This window comes from Callospermophilus lateralis, chromosome 3 (genome assembly GCF_048772815.1).
Source record: "Callospermophilus lateralis isolate mCalLat2 chromosome 3, mCalLat2.hap1, whole genome shotgun sequence".
In the NCBI taxonomy this organism is placed as follows: domain Eukaryota; kingdom Metazoa; phylum Chordata; class Mammalia; order Rodentia; family Sciuridae; genus Callospermophilus; species Callospermophilus lateralis.
In genome coordinates this window covers 71,735,526-71,757,348 of record NC_135307.1, presented here as the reverse complement: position 1 = coordinate 71,757,348, position 21,823 = coordinate 71,735,526, and positions in this window count along the sequence as shown.

Below are 21,823 nucleotides of genomic sequence, written 5' to 3'. Positions count from 1 at the left end.
TTGTGTATTTTTTTGTGTGTGTGTTGAGTTACTGAGACAGACCAAAGAGTAGGTGAAACCCTGGGGCTTTGTCAGGTGATGGCAAAGGAAGTGAGTGATGGGTTGCCCATGAACTTCAAATGAAAAATGAATTGGAAGCTTTATCTGGCTTCTTGTAGTGGTCTATGTACATGAAGCCATAAAACACAATCCCTTGAAGTTTTTGAAATTTGTCCAAATTTGAATGGGATATAAATATGAATGTAGTTTTATCCAAAGGATTCCTCTGTGTCCCAAAATGTTATATCCCTGACATGATCAGGTGCCCCAATCTTGAATCCCATCTGGATTCAGGTGATAGGAATCCAGAGAGTGTGATGATAGGATCGTCCTTAACCCACAGAGGCTTCTCTAGAAGAGTCACAATCTTCCTCGAGCATATATTTTTTTTCTAGTCCAGCTGAGACTTGGTTTCCTTAATGAGCAAGAGCCTTTAGGGGTTCCTGCAACATCCCTGAGCACAAGAGTCTGAATGCTGAGACCTTGGTCATCAAATTGCCCCATTAATATATTTTCTTAGTGTGTATAGATCTTATAGTTCCCAGGACACTCGAAGAATAATTAAAACAGATACTTATTTGTATTGTTGTAATAGAGGTCCATGCTTGCATTTATTTTTTGATAGACTTAGGAGTGACAAGAAAACTTCCCTTTTTCCTGAAAGTATTTTGAAAATGTTTGTCCATAATATGATTTTATGTTCAAATCAGCATTGATATCCTGCTGCTATAAACTGAGAGACCCTTCTGTCAGTCTGATACACATTTTTCTCTCAAATTAAATGAAATTTTCCATTGAACAACGATAATCTCACAAAAGTTTTCTTTTTCATTTACACTGCCTTGGCACACAGCATCCAATAGACAGTAATGCAAAATTAGAATCATAGAAACAAGCCTTCTGTTATTGCCCTGGGGTTAAGAACCCCCAATCATAAAACTGTCATGCTGATTTTTCCAACTGTCCTTAAATTTTCCCTTTCAGTGTGCCCAAGACAGCTGAAATCTTGGGTGCATGTTTTCTTGTATGGCTTGAATTATGATTTTCTTACCATTTCAGATGTTTCTTGTGTGTGTGCAGTGCAGGCTTTCTCTTCTGAAACCCAGCCGTCTTCCAAGGGTTAGAAATGGGGCCAACCTGCCTGCAGAGCTGAGACCAGCACTCAATCACTGCAACTTGACTTACTTGAGTCAACCCTGGGCCAACCATCTCCCAGTGCTAATCCTCTGCAAGCCTTAGATGGGCTGTGACTTCTGTGACTTGACTTGGTGGCAGGCTAACCCAGAGGCCTGAGTTGAAGGTAGAGAAGCAGCAATGTGAAAGGAAATAGCTGGAGTGATGGATGGTCTCTAAGCAGCCACGCCCTTCAGGGGCAGAAAGGAAAAGAGCCTCCCAGGAGCCTGGGCCTCTGCTTCCTGAGTCAGAGAATCTCTGCTCTTGGCCAAACTTTGGAACTAGGAAAAGTATGCTTTTAGAGGCCGAGAGAGAGGGCTTCTCTGGAGCAAGGATGCTCTTGAATTCATCCTGCCCCCACTTGCACTGGCATTTTGCATGACAAACCCACTTCCTGTACAGTCAGTGTTGAGATGGAATTATGAGAAGACAGTGGTCCACTGACCACAGCAGATGTTTTCACCTCCTTCACATCCCATCATCATTCCTGAGAGTGCAGTTTTCAGAGTACAAAAAGTTATCTGGGTGAAAGGACCATCCCTGTGTGTCCTGGGCCTGAGAATGTGGGGACTTAGCAAGCAAGTACCAATGGAGATGAGGAGTGGGGACAGGAAGAGCACACAGGGGACAGTCCCTGTTCCCACATAGATCTCATTGAGGACTTTTATTGGACTTCACATGGAATATAGCCTTTTTTTCATAGCTGCATTGATAGACCTGCCCAGCTCTTTTCTGCTTGGGGCCCTCACAAATGCTCTTTCTGGCAGTAGCTCCTGCCCATGATTTCCATCACACCTGCAATCCCAGCTAACATCTATCAAGTGCTTACCATGCACCAGACACCAGGCTAAGTACTGCATGCAATTATTTCATTTGATTTTTACAGCCCAAAAGTAGGAATTATTATTCTTAGTTCACAGAGAAACAAAGGCACAGAAAGGTTAAGAAATCTGTCAAAGTTTCACAGTAATTAAGCATCTGGACCAGGATTTGATTCCAGGTATGATTTTAGAAACTGTGCTGTTTTGTCTTTTTTAAAAGTCTTTTTTATACTGTTTGGTTCCACTATATCTACATTCTCTGAGGGCCGGGACTATATCTCTTAGGTATCCCTTTTCCCCTGGCAACTGGCACAATACAGCCATACAGTAAATATTAAGATAATGAATAAAAAGAAAAATAAAGTATATTACAGACTCCAGATGTGTCACTGTGGCATGTGGATGTCTCACTGTGGCTCTAATTCTCTAATAATACAATCCTCAACCTCTAATGGCTCCTCCACTATCTAGTTTGAACAGATAGATTTGAGGAAAGTCCTTCTCCTCTGAGATCCACACCCACACATCCAACTACCAACCTGACATGACCACTTGGATGCCTAATGAATTTCTCAAAGTTAGTATGGCTTGTTCTTCCTCATTTTTCTCTACCTTAGTCAATGGCCTGCTGACCAATCCATTTGCCAAATTGCAAACTGCAAGAAACATTCTTGATGTTTTCCTTTATTTCTTATTTCTGATCCAATTACGAGTCCTGATGCTCAGCCTTCAAATGTTTCTTTAGGCTGTGTGTATCTCCCATCACCATCCCAGTCTAAGACAATACCATTTTTTCATCTAGATGGATGCCAGCCTCCTTATCTAGACATTCCATGATCTTGATCCTGGCACCTGAACTTTGTGAATTCTTATTGGATTACAAATTCCTAGGAGAGGCAAAAGATATCAGATATCTTGTCAGGAAAGCTTTACTGGTCAGGGCTGCACACAGCACAGGAGGCAGGGCTGTTTCATTTGAATTGGTTCGTATTAGTCAGTGTAGGCTGGAGGAAATGTAGGCAGGACGTGATAATTCGAGCACTCTCTGCCTTATAAAAGATGGTCCTAGCTTTGTTTCCAGGCCCCAGCTCCTTCTTTCTTCTTCCTGTCATCTCTGTGCATCTCCTCTCTGCTGAAATCTGCTTAGATGTCTGGAAGGCCTGATGTTGATAGCATTGTCTCTTCTACTTTTTCTCTTCTTTCTTCCTGTCCTCATCTCAGTCCAGTTGCTTCTTTCCCAAGGTTCACAGGTAGATGAGCTCTGGACTCCTAACTTTAAGAAAACCTTCTAACAGAGTTGGATGACAACTGGGAATAGCCATCTCAACTTTTCTCAAACGCCAGATTAATAGCTCAAAAGTCTCCTAAAGCATCTTGGGAATTTAGGGCTTCCATGTAGATGTGTGGGTCAGGTGGGGAAGTTTGAATTGACCGAATTATTCTCCTTATTTCCTGGGATGTCCTAAGACGGAGACTGGAGACAACTCTGGTCTCAGGAAGGGTGCAGAACTTTTTAGAAAGTAGTTAATGGTGTGTCCATAGTTCAACAAACATCACCAGATACAAACTGCTCATTCCATACACAAACCACTGCACACTCACAACATGCAGATCCTTCTGGAACCTAGGTACAACCTGAACAAAAAGGAACAAGTAACAGTGTTTTTGCTATGAGATGAGAGAAGAGACCAAAGACTAAGAGATGGTGGTCGAGGGAAGAAGAGAAATGAAGATGGTGTAAGAGAATGAGCATAAAGCAGATCTTGCACTTCTAGTGCTTCTAAAAAATTGCTTGCCTAGGAAGAGAGGATTCTTTCTTTCATATTAAGTACAGGTTTCTTGAAGGCAGGGGTCATGTATTGATCATTTTGTGTCCTCCTCTCTACCTTGATACCTTGTGTATGCTTATCAAACAGTTGTTGCATTTATATTGAGTCTCAAAATAATCAACCCAGACTCCATGTGAAAAATTCAAGGCACATCTCCATGCTAGCCCACCATCTGGGCTCCTAGGAGAGTAGAAAATAATTTTTATGTCAGAGTGGCTCCAAGATCATTCAGAACTGGCATGGAGAGGATTATCAGAGGGAGAAAATTTGCAGGCAGCCTCTTGGGAGGCTTCTTTGAAGAAGGTGTTTATAACACATTTTGCTGCCTGCTTCTATAAATCCCAGGAGCACTGGTAATTTTTCATCAAAAAAGAAGTGAAAATGAAGCAAGGCTGTGAGAACATCCTTGCATTTCTGCTGGTTGTTTCTTATTGTAATTTGACTGCGAATAAATTTCTACTATTTTCTTTAGGGTATGAAGAAAAACACACACCCTGATGCTATAGAACAGAGCAATGTCTAAAATATCCTGACATTCAGAGGGCAAGGAGAAGTCTCTGAAATTAACTTGGCCAGTGCTCTTGAGAGCCACAGGGAGGAAACTTTTCATTCCCTAAGAACATTGACCTTGGCCCTCTCTTGGCCTTTGCAGTGCAAATAGTGCATTTACAGAGGCATTCAGGGGGTCATTAATTAGAAGCTAGTGCTCCTTATGGGTGGGGAGTCAATGCTCAGATTCAAGGGTCTGAAGTTTGGAATGTGGCCAGCTTTCAAATGTTGTTTTCTCTATTGTTCTTTAATAAGTAAAATAAAACCAAAAACAAACTTTGAAATAATGAGACCAATAAGAGCAAAGAATTGGAATAATAATAGCTAACATTTATTAAGTGCTTACTAAGTGCCAAGAAATGTTTTATGTGCATTAAGACATTTAATCCTCACAACAAACCTCTGCTTGGAGATGAGGGCCCCTGGAAAGAGAAAAGTGAAATAAATAGGCTGCCCAAGGTCACATGGCATAGCCACATTAGTCTGGTGCCAAAGTTGAGCTCCCACCCAAGTGATATCACTTACAATTAGTCCTGCACCAAGTGAAAAGGAGTGGGGGAAAGTAGGACCATTGGTTTTATATTCTGGGCCGAGCTCTGATACCTAGGCCTGTGACAAGTTAAGTCAGCTAGAAAAATACAAAGGAACAAACAAACAAACCAGAAACTGAAACAAAGGGGTCCACCCTGTGTCTTCTGTTGGTCCAAGGCCAGGTTGATGGAGCCAGTTTTTAGGCAGCTTAAGATTTTTCCCTTTTCATGGCCAGATCTGTTTTAGATCGAATCTTCCAGCTGGTCCTGATTTACAGAATGGTGCTCAGTTTTCCAAACAAGCCGTGCACTGGCATCTCAGAATTCCATTCCAACTAACGCTGGTTCGTTTGGGCCACAATTCCCATGGCTGGAGTATATGTTTCCCCCTACGTCTTTTTTTTTTTTTTTTCCCTTTTAAAAGTGGAGCATAACAATTTGTGTTTATTGTTGCATGTTGTAATATTTTCACATGCAATTTTCTCCTTCAGCTCATTGCTCCCTACAAAGGCGGTTGTGGGTATGATTATTGTATTATGTTTATAATTGAAAACAGCTGATTTCATGGATTTTTACATTTTACTTAGTTTTCCAGTTGGATCTAACTTTGGCTTGTCATTTGAGGCATAGGGAGAGGGGGATTAGAGGAGAAGAAGGGTAGGTGGTGTCAAATCATTGCCTGTGCTGCCAGCAATAATAGTAAATAGCTCTGGAGAGAAGTGGACAGGATCCTCCCAGGGTGACACTCCTGAGCTGAAGGAGGGTTTCCGAAGGACAACCTGCAAGTAGGAAAAGGTGAATGGGAGGAGGTGTAAGTGAGTGTGTGGATCATGATCACATCTACTACTTCAGTGAGTGCTTATTATATGCCAGACACTGTGTTCTTGGTATGACTTATTTCATTTAATTCTCACTACAACACCATTTTGTATGTGGAATGATTGACAAGAGGGAGGATGAGGACAAGATGTAAGTGGGGGAACTGGGCTTCAAGCTTGAGACTTTCTGCAGCCAGAGACCAGACTATGAACCACCATTCTACTCTTCTTCCCACAGGGCTTTGCTGCATATACAAAGTTTTAGTTGGAGAGTCATGCAAAGTCCTCTTCAGAAGGCCACCTAAACCCTTCCATCTCTTTGCTTTCCTGGAATGCCCAGTGTGAAGTGACTGCTATTTGTAACAGAGACTCTAGCATGATAAGAGCTCTTATTATCAAGGCACTCCTTACTTTTAATATTGTGCATTCCCTGGGCTGATCCCTTAAAGCCTTGGGGAGTTAAACAGGGCAGGGTGTTCCTTTTTACAGGGATGTCCTGTCTGAGAAATATTTACAGAAGTTGAAGAGATGGGGCATGGATGTGTTGACCTGTTTGCTGGTGTTTTTTAGTGCAGTGAGTCATTGTGGGTGACCTCTTAGCCCAGCTACTGGCCCATCAAGTGAATTCCCTGTGGATCATTCAGGATTACAGTTACCCAGAGCTCTAAAAGGTAGGATCTCCTACCTTTTCTCAGATACCTAAGATACCTTAGTAGCTGTTATTAAAAAGATGAAGGAAGACAGCTTAGGATTTTGTTGTTTTAGAAAAGAAACAAAAGGAGCAGTTTTGTTTTGTTTTTTTGTTTTGTTTTGTTTTTTGAGATAGTCTTGAACCCCTGGACTCAAAGGGGTTCTCTTGCCTCAGCCTTCCTGGGAATGCAGGTATACACCACTTCCTAGATAAAAAGGAACACGTTTCCTTCTTTGTCCTATGTGACTGATTCCTGGGGTGGCTGGCTTATCAAATGCTGGGCGCCTCTGGCCAGCTGTGCCTCTGCTCTTGGTTGTTGGATTTGCCCTTAGCAAGTGATATTAAGGCATCTTATACAAGTGAGATGTGCAACTTAAAATGTGAGAACAAGTAGACATGATTTTTGAGTTTTCTTTTGGATTTTCTTTTCTTTTGCCTTGTGCTGTAGCAGTGACATTGAAATGGATGAGATTATTTTTGGCTAGAGACTCTCCCATAATTTTGAATAATTATTCCAAATTCTTTGCAACAGAACTGAATTTTGGGGGTAAATGTATAGGACTTAGTGACTGGCTGTCTGGATTTCTTACAGAAAGAAACCTGAATGATTTTGATATACTTTCTGGGTTTTTCATCACAGGTTTGGCCACAGATTTACCATATTTTCTTGATTTAGTGAGCTATTTTCTCTCCCTTCAAAAAGATGTTTATGTCTGCTTTTTTTTTTTTTTCTGGAAAGGAAAAGAAAATATCTTGTTTTTTTCCTTAGCGAACAAACTCTCCTTTAAAATAAACAAATGTAGAGTCTGACGCCATTCATCAACATGGTTTTTCCATTATGGTGATTTCTGCTCTATCTTCAGAGTTGGGGTCCTCTCTCCCAGAGAGACCATTCCTTTCTTCTGTTTGATATGTTTGCATTCTGTTCACTCAGGGTTGTTTAGGCTACAGACTTGAGGTAGAAAATGCAAATCTTTTCCCTTCAGGCGAGAATACCTGAGTTTATAATGTATGCTCACAAAGGTGTGGAAAATTTTATTCATGAGAAATTTTCCGTGAAATTTTGTGTGTGTTTATGTGTGGGGGGGAAAGGACTCCCCAGAAGGTTACAGGCTTCATTTTCAGGGGATTGAGAAAGGATTGGGTGATGGGGAGTCATGATTCACTAAGTTCTTCTTGGTGAGTTCCGAAGCCAGGTGGCCAGAGAGTGGGTGAGACCTGGTGGTCACACCTCCTGGGGAAGGAGCTTACAGGTTAAGTGGAGAAGTAGAGAGGGCAGAACTGTGAGACATCCTAAATATGAGAGAGTAGGAGATTTTTTAGCAGTAAGACTGAGTGTGGAATTTCAAAGACAAATACTGAAGTCTAAAGATTATTTCTAGAAAATTTTCTGGTTGGTTTCCTGTATAAAATTCTGGGATGACCTATTTTTAAGCCTACAGCAAACATCTACAATGTTGTCTAATGTGTATGAAGTAAGATTTGTATTTCTTTTGAATGTAACTCCTAGCTGAGACTAAGCCTCATAAGCCTTGGGAATCATTTGGGTTAAATTATATATTAACAAAATATAAACATATTCTTTAAGAAAGTATGAATGTATTAATTTCAGCTGTCATAGTAACAAAGTATTTAAAGATAGTTTTGAGAAGGATTGAAACAAATATGAATAGCTAGGCAAAATCAGGAATTTTTACATCAACCTCTGCCTATTATAAATTTTTAGGCATGATCAGTTGAGATTTTTGAGGACAGTTGAATATGTGAACAATTTACTGAGCTGTGGGCAGAGTTAAGGAGACCAACAAGGAGTGTTGAAGAGGTTAGGGACTAGTGACACTGAGAAGGTGTTTCCTGAGACTGAAAGGGAGGGAAGGCAGAGTACTTTTGGGGCCCTTGAAGGATTTTTTGAGGTATATAGGGCTGAAAGGCTTAATATAGTTGGAGTGGGAACTATCTACAGCCAGAATTGTGAGCAGGGGAGAAACATCATCTCTCCTGCAGTTCCTTCCATTGACTGAATGCTACAGAGTACCTGAATCTAGGAATTTAGGTTGTACTATATGTTGGCATCAGTTCAGTGAGGATCTAGATGGCCACAGAACAGAATGGGCACAGAAAACACGCAAATGAAGAATCCACACTCCGCGTGTCACTGCGGTATTTTAGTCAGTGTTTTTGCTGCTGTGATTAAAAGGATATGACCAGAACAATTTTAGAGGAAGAAAAGTTTATGTGAGGGATCACAGTTTCAGAGAGGGCCTCTCTATCCACAGAGGGCCAGCTCTATTCCTCAGGGCTCAAGGTGAGGCAGAACATCATGGTTGAAGAGTGTGGAGGAGGGAAGCAGCTCACCGTGTGGTCAGAAATCAGGGAGAGGTCTCCACTTGGCAGATAGGAATATACACCCCAAAGCCATGCCCCCCAATTCCCACCTCCTCCAGCCACACCCCACCACTTGGGTTACCACTCAGTTAATCCCTATCAGGGGATTAAATCACTGATTGGATTAAGACTCTCATAATTTCTCTTCTGAACCTTCTTGTATTATCTCATACATGAGCTTTTTGGGGACATCTCACATACAAACCGTAACATGTGGTGAATTTTGACCCTTCTTTAAGAACATGGATCAACTTTGGAATCCTTCTTGACATGACCAGGCTCTATCTAGATAGAGCTTTAAGACTGATATAACTCTAAGCCACAATGGGCTTTACATTCCCTAGAGTTTTTCTTTGGCCAAAATGATAGTTTTCAAAACTTTTTCCTGCCTTAATACATGTGAATGACACAACACAATAATCAGTATGCATCGTTAATACTGGTGTGCAATTCATGCCGTTAGAAAGTAAATGAGAACCCCATGAGGTGCTGGTGTACCATCTGAAAAGTCCCCTCCAAGTTGAGAAGCCTCTTTGCTCCTCTGAGAAACACTATGCTAAAAGCTTTAATGGTGAGTCTCTAGATGACAGGATCTTTCCCATTCTGATAAGTGAAGTGGGGCTTTTCATCAAAACAATCGTCTGTAAGTGGCAGCAGAAGAAATTCAGATTTAAATGAATTTAGTACCTTGGGAATTCAGATTTCAATGTCATTCTGTGCAATCTTGGACAAGTCAGTTAATGTCTCTGAGCCTCAGTATCTTAATCTATAAACTGGGCATAACTATACCTAACTTCCACAACCATTGAGAAGAATAAGTTAACATCATTTGAAAGTACTTGTAAATTGGAAAATACTAAGTAATTCTTATTGATATGTTCATTATGGTCATGGTGTCTGTTCACACATGGGAAAAGTTTGCCTTTTGTTTCATATAGTCAGCCCAAACTGAAAGAAACAGATAATCATTTGTGAAACACCCCAATTTGAGTCCCTTGCTTCTATATTTTACCAATTTGAAGTGTGTGTGTGTGTGGGGGGGTATTCTTCTATTATTATAGTCCTTACTTTGTATTTGAAATTCTGAGTTTATTTGAGCTAGGTTTTAAATGAACATAACCCATCTTATTTTTGACTACCTCTAGCTTCCTTTGAGTTTTATAGGCTCAACTTTCTTTCTTTCTTTTTTTTTTTTTTTAATTTCAAGCTACAAAATACATGTATGTAGTTAGGCCTCTTGGGAGACTGAGGAAGAAGGATTTAAGTTTGAGGCGCCTCAGCATTTTAGCCAGAACTTCAGCAATTTAGCAAGGCATTTTAGCCAGATCTTCAGCAACTTGTCTCAAAGAAAAAAATCAAAATTCCTGGGTTCAGGACTTCCCTGCCAAAAAAAAAAAAAAAAGTAAAAATAAAGTGGTCACATTACCAAGTAATGAGATTATAGTTCACTTTACTATTGTTACTTCTATAATTAACGAGACAAATATTCATTTAAATCAAACAATAAGTTTTATATTTCTATATATTTTCATTCCTAGAAACAGAATAAATACATACTATAGTAGTCTCGGAAAGTTAAAGAGCACTGTACTGGTGGACTTACTCTTCTAAAATAACAGTCAACCTTTTGCTATGGTTTGGATGCAAGGTGTCCCCCAAAAGCTCATGTGTAAAGCAATGCAAGAATGTTCAGAGGTGAAATGATCAGGTTATGAGAGGTGTAACCTACTTGGTGGACTAATCTGCTAATAGGGGTGAACTGGGTAGTAACTGTAGGTAGGTGGTATGTGGTTGGAGGAAGTAGTTCACCAGGGGTGTGCCTTTGGGGTTTATATCTTGCCCCTGGTGAGCAGAGCTCTCTGCTTCCTGGCTGTCCTGCCCTAAGCTGCTTTCCACTGCCATGCTCTTCCACCATGATGTTCTGCCTCACCTCAGTCCCCTAGCCAACCATGGACTGAAACTCAGAAATTGTGAGCCCAAAATAAACTTCTCCAGCTCTAAGTTGTTCTTGGCAGGATTTTTTTGGTCACAGTGATGAAAAGCTGCCTAACTTGCCTAAACTGCCTAACTGCCTAACACACCTTTTGAGGCTATTTTCATTTCATCTTCCTCCTCCCCATGCATATATGTTAATAGTTGTAAACATTTTCATGTGAGTATTCCACATTATCACTGTATGTTTTCCATTGACAGTTTTAATGACTGAACAGTCCATCAAAGGATATCCCTTAATATGAGACATTTAAGTGACTGTTTCTACTGGATCTTAGTATGCATTAAACTGAATTGAATAAGAACAAGAACAAGGAGAGTTAAAGAAGGAAAGAGGAACTTGTTCTCATCTTTTCACAACTTCCCTGTTTTACCTCTGTGTCCCATTAAGTTTAACTGACTTCTTTCACAGTAGCGCTTAGAAATTCTGGCAATGGGATAGACCCATACTTTCTGCTCCTAATCATACAGACAAAGCTGTGGTCCCACTCTGGTAGAGACCAGCTAGCCAGAAGTCTGTGTTATTTTTGGAATTTTTCTAAAGAAAAATCAGAGCTCATAAGTCTGGGCTTAACTGTTCCTGTCGTCCACATATACAAACACACTTACCAATGTTAACCTTGGGTTTCCAGGTGGCTTAATTTTCATTATTCAAGGAAAGTTCTCTCTTTTGCAAGGTGTCTAAAATACTACTAGGAATTCCAAGAATCATAGAAAGCTAGGAAGTTTAGAAATTCTCTACATAGAATTTTTAATATGCAAAGTGTCAGCCTTGTTTGTTTTTCCCATCCTAACTGCATGGCAGACATTATTAATCAATCTGCCTTTCCTAAGACAGCTTCGGACTTCCTCCCAGGAGAGCCCAATCAGTCATGAACACTCCCTCACAAATGATACAAGAGAACAAGCCTGCTCATTGAATCAAGAGCTCATTGAATTCCTTATTTGACAGAAAGAAAGCAGAACATTTTAGATTCTGTGCAACAAAAGTAATGCATCTTCAAGTCTGCACACAAGTTTACATTTTAATAGGATCCCCAGGTGATTTGAAAGCACATTAACATTTGAGAAGCACTGATCTAGAACACTGGATTGAAAATGACACAGAAACAGACCAGAGAGAGGCTGCCTTACAGCCATGGGCAGGACCCCATGGGAATCAATACCTTAGAGAGATCATCACATGTGACAAGTTGGTCCTTCTCAGGTTTATTTTTGACCATTAGATGTCTAGCTTATAGGCGACTGGGTCTTATTAATGAAACTTACAAGGCATTTGCATGCAAATCAGAATTCCTATGTGCTAAATAATAGTACAAAAGTTATAGAATTTTTTTTTTTGGTACTTTTACATAACTTTAGTTTTTTTTTTTTTTTTTTTATGGAGAACACTGTTATGATTTGGACGTAAGGTGTACCCCAAAAGCTCACATCTGAGACAGTGCAAGAAGATTCAGAGGAGAAATGATTAGGTTATAAGAGTCTTAACCCAACCAGTGAATTAATCCCTAATAGGGATTAACAGAGTGGTAACTGAAGTGGTAGGGTGTGGCTGGAGGAGGTGGGAATTGGGGATGTGTGGCTTTTGGGTATATACCTGTATCTGGCAAGTGGAGACCCCTTTCTGCTTTCTGATCACCAAGATGTGAGCTGCCTTCCTCAGTCATACTCTCCCACCACAATGTTCAGCCTCTCCTTGAGTCCCAAGAAATGGAGCTGGCCTTCTATGGACTAAGATCTCTGAAACTGTGAACCCTCAAATAAACCTTTTCTCCTACAATTGTGCTTGTCAGGTCTTTTAGTCACAGCAATGAAAAAGCTGACTAAAACAAGCACCTCTGTGCAGGTATCTACGTGAGAGGCCTAAATATCCACTGGTCAACACAGGATGATAACAATGAGACTGGGTATTTCTGCATGACGATTTCTTCATATGAAGGTTGTTTCTTCTTCAAGAGCATATGATATATCATTTTTAAAGACTTTTCACCAGAGCTATCTTTGCCTAATGCCAAGTAATTTTGGGGAAGCCTTTTTTTTTTTTTTCCTATTTGCTACATTTCACCATTTTCCTAAGGATATTTGTTGATTTCTCTAGTTTCTGGAGCAGTGTCCTTGTAAGCTATTCTATAGGGGTGTTTGCTTCTATAGCTTTCTAAACCCCATTATATTTTTAGTTTTTATGGACTTAATTCCCTAAAAAGGCCCTTTCCCAACTTCATAAATTCTAGGAGCTCTTTACTGTGGCTCCCAACAATGATCACTTTAGTTAGATCTTGGCTCCCCAGTTGATGTGGGACAAATTGCTTAACCAATAAGTATTCAAGTTACCTTTTTGAAAAGCAGTGGTCAGGAAGTTGGAAGGGATTACAAAAAGAATCAATGCCTGAACTGTGAATGTATTTGAAGAGAACAGAATCAAGACGTTCTTTAAATTGAAAGCATTATATTCTCTGCCAGATGGAAAAAAGTACAGTCTTATGGTCATGAAGGGCTGGGTTGGGCCTATGTGGTGCTGTTAACTCCACTTAAAGCCAGACTTCTTGGTTTGCCAAGAGTAGCTACTTCAGACTAAACTGCTAAAGAGCAGTTGGGGATACTATAAATTTGCTTGACACGCATCATTTCCAAACATTTCCTATTTCTGGTAGAGGGGGGATATTCGACTTCTCTAACAAGTGTGAGTGGGAGGACATGTTCTTGGAGAGCTGTATATATTATGGTACATCTATTTCCATAATCAAAAGACAACCCCTACTATTTTATATTATTTGATAATAAAAAAGCCCTTTAGTGCTTTATAGTCCTTTTCCTCTGATTTTTTTTCTGGAACATGGTTACAAATCAACCATTTATTACATGAGGGAATCCATGATGTGGATTCAGCTTTCAATTGATTTCAAGTCAGATCCAAATTTTAAGAAGAAAAAAAATCAATAAATCAGTTATTATATAACATTAGCCAAATGTCTTTCTCAAAGCAAGGCAGATTTTACATTTTTAGGACGCCAGTTCCACTAATGGTACCATCTTATTCAGCAAGGTAGAGATGCAGATACTTAAGTCAGTGTTTTAGAACCACGAACACTGAACTGCAGACACAACCCAGACTCAGAAGAGGAGCCTCATACCTAGTACATATGTGTGATGCTTAATATAAAACGATACAGCAAGGATTTTGCAAAATACTAAATAATGCAAAGGGTTTACAGCTAAGTAAAATGTTTTTATACATTTGGTTCCTACCAGTCTGTCCAGGAACCAGAGAATTTATTTTCTCAAGCTGCTTTAGGAAATGCATTGTCTGAAGATGGGTTCGAGGTCACTATATCCACAGTAGACATTTTCTTCTGTTACCCTCAACACATTTGCCTTTTCTTCTTTAATTTCAAAACCTGAAGTTAGATCTATACCTTGACTGTCCTCTCCATATGTAACAACGCTCAGCCTATCCTCTGTAACTTTTTATCTCTTGCCATGAAATTCCTACCTAGGTGAAGTTTGAGCACAAGTACCAGCTTTTCTGAAGAAGTTGATTTCTCCACAAAGCCCCTCTGAATTTCATAGCTCTTTGAACACTTATTGTCTGGTCTATGCAGCTGAGCCTGATTACATGCTGTTTTACCTTGCTTTTTAATGGTTTCATCTGCATAAGGGTATTCAACAAAACTATACATTGCTTAAAATCCAGAGCTGCTAATGCCTTTTCAATGGTCTCTTGTTTCAACTCTATTTTTATTATAGTACAGAAACCATATTTTATGAGTAAGATAATCAGATGCATATTGAACTCCAAGTCTGTCCATGGGGTAGAATATTTGAAACCTGTTTAATTCTGGAAAATCCAGGATATATTGTTTCTGAATTTATGGTGTTATCTTATACTCCTGTCAGAACTATACATCTATTTTAATAAAAGTAACAGTACTGGCAATCTTTGTATTGCCAGTGCTCAGTACTGTTGGCAATAATGTTACACAGTGTTAGCTTCTATGCCAGACCCTGCACTAAGTACTTTAGATAAATTATCTCATCTACTACTTACAAACTTCATCTTGTTAAGATAATAAAGTTCACTTACTAAGAATGAAGCCACTGGGCACAGTGGCTTGGGAGGCCGAGGCAGGAGGATTACAAGTCAAAGCCAACCTCAGCAACTTTGCAAGACCCTGTCTTGAAATAAAAATAAAAAAGGACAGGGGATGTGTCTCAGTGTTTAAGTGCCCCTGGATTCAATCCCCAGTGCAAAAAGAAATAAAAGAAAAAAGAATGAAACCTCACTGGTTCATATTGGGAGGCACACAAATAATTTTAGAATAACGAATGAATCAACGCTGAAGTGATTGATGTCCAAGACACATGCATGGAAATACTACTCCTCCTGCACCAAGGTAAGGTAAGTTAGCGGCTCTGCCTCTTCCTCCTCTCTCCCCTTCTTCTTTCTTAGGCAGATTAGGAAATGTGAGGATATGAATGCTCATTTTTATCCCATAGTTATTATTGTATTACTTTCAGTGTGGCATTTGCTTGTGAAATAGCTATTGGTTTGTCCTTGTTTAGTCATATCTCAGTGGTAGAAATTATCAACCTTTCTGTATTAAATTGAGAGATTTGTGAAGGACTTCTTTGGGGTTACAGGGGGGTGGTGGAGAAAAATAGCCATGGCAATATTCATGTCATCATTATATGATTTAAACTTACATTTGACCAGTGGCACTCTGGATTCATTTAGTGAAATAGAAATACCACAACTAAATAAAATAAACTCTTGGAATAATAAATTGAAATTCCATATCAAAAATGAAGAAAAATATAGTTTAGAAAATGAATATTTCATGTCTTTTGTGAGTAGAAATTATTTGATAAACTTGATGAGTGTATCAGAGGACTAGAAATTGCAAATTAGTTTACTTTTATGAATATGATTGCCAATTGATGATTTATTTTGATGCAAAAGAAAATAGATGACACATTTCAAAATTACCAAAGCTTCAGGCAACATAATTCTTGTTAACTGTTCCCTGGGATTATTAAATAGGAAAAAACTAAAATTTGACATATACAAAACTCTAATACATGGAAAGTTCAAAACTCTATGTGAGCAAGTATTTTAGTCAGCTTTTTCACTGCTGAGACTAAAAGATCTGACCAGAACAATTGAAGAGGAGGAAAAGTTTATTTGAGGGCTCATGGTTTCAGAGGTCTCTGTCTGTGGACAGCCAGGTCCGTTCCTCAGGGCTCAAGGTGAGGCTGACCATCTTGGCAGAAGAGTATGGTGGAGGGAGGAAGCAGCTCAATGATGATCAGAAAGGAGGGAGAGACTCCACTTGCCTAATACAAAATTTATTCCCTGAGGCCATGCCCCCAGGGACCCACACCCTCCAGCCACACCCTACCTGCCTTTAGTTACCACTCAGTTAATTCCATCAGGTGATTAATTCACTGATTGGGTTAAGGCTCTCAAAACACAATCATTTCTCCCCTAAACCTTCTTGTATTGTCTCACACATGAGTTATTGGGGGACACCTCACATCCAAACTGTAACAGCAAGAACCTGTAAAACATTTTTTGACCTAATGATGGCAGATTGGGTAGAAATCTCTCGTCTGTCATAGTACAACATCATGATGCATGGCTTATTATTATCAAATCTCTGAAGAAACAAAATTTAATAAATTAGAAGACATTATTCCTTGCTCATTAGAAAGTATTGGGAAAACATATAACGGGAGCAGCACCCCAGAGAAAAACTCCAGCATGGCGTCTAACGACCCTCTTTCTCCTCTTTGTTTTTTTCACTGGCGTGAAACATTCCTGCGAACGCCAATGTTCAAACCCTGCTGGTGGGAAGACTTAGCCCCAATAAGAATTAACTTCTTGGGCTCCGGAACTGACATATGGAAGAGCTTGCCAATAAACGGGCGACCTGTTATCTACCTCAGCCCTGCTACCTCTCTTAGACCTATATAAACACACAGCCTTTCGTAATAAAGGGGAAACCTCTTTGGTGATCTGTGTCGTGTGGTGCGGCGTCTTCCAGACTTACAGAAAGGGACTAGTTACAGGGATGTTCATTAACTATTACAAAAAACTGAGGATACAGGATTACTGGTTTTTTGTGTTTTTTTTTTGAGATGGGTTCAGATCTCCAAATTTTTTTGCCCGATTATTTTCTTCTTCTTTTTTTTCAATTTGAAAATAACTTTATTTTCTCAGAGTTACTTGATAATTTGAATGAGCATAGAATTCTAGACTGAAAAATATCTGAAAATATTCTGTCATTGTCATCTAGTATCCATTGTTACTAATAAGACTGACCCTCATTCCTTTGTTGATAACATGTCTTTTATATTTAAAAACTTTTGGGATTGATCATTGTTATTATTATTGGGATTACATTGGAATGTCTCCAGGTATGCCTTATTACTTTCAACTGGGGGTGTGGCTTAATCATCTCAGTGTGGGCAAATTCTCTGTGAGGAGAATCCACACCTTCATGTTTTCTTATTGTCCTCCAGGTTTCAAATTTCTTGCTATATTTAGCCTCACCTGGGTTTTCCTGTAGCGTCCTGGTGATCTGAGATCTAAAATGAGGGTCTTGCAAGATTACGGCTTGGGTTATAGATGGTGGCAACAGCCTGTTTGAGAATTCAGCCAGCACTAAGTGGGCTTTGGATGACTTCTGATCTGTTCAACTACTTAATTATATGTTAAAAATAAAAAAAAGAAGATCCCTGCCACTTTTGCATGGATGGCATTGCAGGTGATTATGCCAAGCAAGTCATTGTGTTATCCTTCTGAGGAGAAAACACTGTGTGAGAAAGTAAGGACTGTGTTAATTAACATCAATTGGGGAAAGGGGATGTATGAGTGAAAACCAAGGCACACATGGAGAGTAGCTGCTAAGATAATAAATGGATATTTTAAGCAACCCAATTAAAGAATTTTAATAGTCCCTCATTTTTTGCAATTCTGCTTTCTGTGCTTTCAGTTATCCATGGTGAGCTGCAGTCTGAAAATATTAAGCAGAAATAGTTCATAAATTTTGAATTGCACACCCTCTGAATAATGTGTTAAAATCTATCTGCTGTGTCCTCCTTGGGAAGTGACTCATCCTTTTGTCCAGAGTATCCATGCTGTATACATTGCCTACCTGCCCGTTACTTAGAATGGCCAACTTTGTTATCAGATTGATTATAGTAATATTGTGATTATTGTGACATTGCAGTGTTGGTGTTCAAGTGACCTTTGTTTTTCATAATAATGTTTCCAAACTAGAAGAGAAGTGATGCTGGAAATTTGGATATGCCAAAGAAGAGACACAAAGTGCTTCCTTTAAGTGAAAATGTGAAAATACAGGAAGATATTTTGAGGAAGAGACATAACATTAATACAAATTTTATTATAGCATATTATCATAAATGTTCAACTTATTATTATTAATCATCTTATCCTATATCTAAGTTATAAATTAAATTTTATCATGACTAAGAATATAAGAAATAGCACAATATGTGCTATGCACAGTTTCAGGCATCCACTGAAATATTTCTTCCATGGATAAAGGGGGATTATTATGCTTAGATTTGGTGCTGTAAGTGAATGAGATTACAAAATAACTGGGAATAATCTTTGCTTTGGTTGAAACTTTGAAAGGTTAAACTTTGGAAGACGGCAAGAGAGAATAACTTTGTGCCTAACTCTACCTTTCAAGTGTCCTAGAATATTAATATTTCTAGAATTAAGTCATGTAATGTCTTGGTTAGGAGTAGGGTATCCAGAAACAAACTCCTTGGGTTTAGTCCTCACTCTGCCACTTAATAGTCCACTGACCATGGATAAATCCTCTCTAAGCTAGTTTTCTCTCTTTAAGTTGAACTTAATTATTGTAGTTCTGAAAACTAAATGTGATAGTGGGTATGAATGCTTATTTAGTACAGTGCCCAGTCCCCCAAAAGTGGGTGGGTTCTGTCAATTCTACCTCCAAAATGTTTTTAATTCATCCACTTCTCTTCACCTCCACTGCCCTCTCCCTACAGCAATAACCCCCAACTCCTCTTCCTCTTTCATGCTTGCCTCCTTAGATCCCTTTATTATGCATAGTCAGAAGCATTGCCTAAATTCTTTAACACTTCTTTCCACTTCATGCAGAATGAAGTTGAAGTTTCTTGCATGGCCATCAAGACCCTAGGAGGTCTGGCTCCTGTTCACCTCTGTGACTTCATTTCCCACCCCTGGGCTTCAGCTACAGTGGCCTGTTTTCTATTTTAAATAAGCCAAACTTGGTCTTGGAGCTTATGCTTTTTTTTTTTTTTTTTCTTCCTCTACCTGAAATTCTTCCTCCTTATTTCTAACTTCAGGTCCCAACTCCACCATGAAGAGGCCTTCCCAGACCACCCCAGCTCTGGGAGGGTCGGGTCTCCCTCCCCTACATATGGTCATTTTCTGTCACATTTTTCACTGTGATTAATTCATAGGATGTATTGTAATCTAACTTACCTCCTTATTTATTTTTATTTTTTTTCCTGCAATCCTGGGGATCAAACCCAGGACCTTGTGCATGCCAGGCAAGTGCCCTGTTACCTAACTACACTCCCATCCCCTTAAAATCTTTGTATTAAATTGTTTCACCGTTTCCTCCATGTTAGAATGCACATGTCAGCCTCACTGTTCCACCTCATCATCTAGAGCAGAACCTGGTGTGTAAGAGGCATTCCATAAGTGTGTATTGGATGAGTGATAAATATCAGTTGCTGCCATTGCTTTGATGATCACATCATGCTTTCTGTCACAGCTGAGTTGTCCTGCTGGCAATATGGCTTAGGAGCAAAGCATTTGACAGCTTTTAAATGTGGTCATCTTTGGATAGAGAGAGGAAAACAGGATAAGCAAACCTCAAGGCGATATTTAAATAACATAACTACTTTGAAGACCCTGTGAAGTATTGGATAGAGAGCCTTGGTCCACCACATTTCCTGGGGGACCATGGTAAAGCACATCAAGTCAGATCTTAGAATGTCTTGAAAGTAAAAACCATCCTTTTTGTAGTAGGCTATTGGCATTGTGTGTACAACTTTGGGGTTATGTTACTTTGTGGGTATGTAGCCAGTTTTCCAAACAAAATCATAAGAACGATAAAAATATTTCTGATCTTTGTCTATGGACTCTGCCCATGGTGAGTACTGAGTCAGTAGTTCAAAAGACCTGAAGGCCCTTCATGACCATGCACAAGTGTTATTTTTCTGTCTTTCCTGTGGAGTTGTAAATATCTCCCAGAATTCATGCATTTCAGCGACTTTTTCTTCATGCCACTCTCCTATGTTTATGATGTTTATGATTCTCAGACCATCTGTCTTTTCTTTCAAAATATACTTCGTTAAAATATTACCCTGAGTGTTCTTATGACTGATTTTCCTGTCTGATCAGAAGCCAGCCCTCTTGACAGAATAGCCTCCATGTGTTGGGTCCCGGGAGTTCAACCATTCACATTCCTGGAAAGCATTTGGAATTCAGAGGAGTATGCTGCTTCTGTATTACCAAAGAGATCGGCACATCTTGGTTTTCTCCATTTTTTTCTTACTGTAGCCTAACTTCAAGGGAAAATTTCCAGTGTTCCTTTCACATTACTTTTCTTTGTTTCCAGCCTCAAATACTTACTTTTTTAAAGATCCTCTCTGCTCTATTTTGCCCATATTCAATACTCCTACCAGCAGCCTCAGAAGTTTTGATGGGCTGTTAATTTCAGTTATTATATCAATTCAGAGAGGGCTTCATTCTTATTTAGCTATATTCAAAGAATGGTTAACATGCGTGCTGGCTTAAGAAACCAATTGAAATCTCAGTAGGCACTGTAGAAATGAGGGCAGCCAGGGAAAAAGTTCATGATTTTCAGCTAAGTGACAAAAGAAACTAAAAGCAGATGTTTAGGACAGTAGATCTATTTTAGAGTGGTAATTTAAACTCTTCTTAATATTCTTCAGGGCTTCACCGTTTTATGGTCATTGTGTCTAAGTACATCTTTTCCATCTATTCCATGGAGCTGTGATCTTTTCCAGATCAATCAAACTGGGCCAGACTGGATGCTATCTTTAAAGCTGGAGCAGAGAACTGGGCTAGGTTCACCCTTTTAGTTGCTGGATGGTGGGAAGATCTCAAATATCCAGGGAGAGGAGCCAGGGTAGCTAGGGTGGGGGAGCCAGCATGGGGAACTCAGTGCCACAGCTCCTTACCAAAAAACTGTACAAGTAAGTGTTTCATTATTTTGACAACAGTATGACCAATGTTTTAGTCTGCTTTCTTGCTGCTCTGACTAAAAGACCCAACCAGAACAATCCATAGAAAAAAGTGAGGCTGAACATCATGGCAGATGAGTATGGAAGAGGGAAACAGCTTACATGATGATCAGAAATCAGAGAGGGAGCTCTCCACTTGCCAGATACAAATATATATCCCAAAGCCACACCCCCCCAATACCCGCCTCCTCCAGCCATACCTCACCACTTCAGTTACCACACTCAGTTAATCCCTATCTGGGTATAAATTCACTGATTGGGTTAAGACTCTCACTACCCAGTCATTTTCCCTCTGAACCTTCTTGCATTATCTTACATGTGAGTTTTTGGGGGACACCTCACATCCAAACCATAACAATCAAATTGGCTTTTATCAGTGGCATTTCAGTTCTACAAGTTGTGCATTAGTCTGTGAAACTCCATCTATCATGCTGCCTATACCAAAGTCACAGTGTGCTGCCAGCCAAGATTGGTGTTGAAGGCCATATTTTTTTGTGTTCATCTCATCACACTACACTTTCTCCTATTAAGGTGGACACAAAGTACTGGTGGAGTAGAGCTGAATAGAAAGAGTTACTGTTGTAGAAGGAGGAGCTACTGGGGAAAATGGGTCAAGGGGGAAAAGCACTGGCTATCAATCACTCATCCCAGCAGAGATTTCAACAGAAATTTAATAAGTTGGTCTCTGTAGTGACTGCAGAAC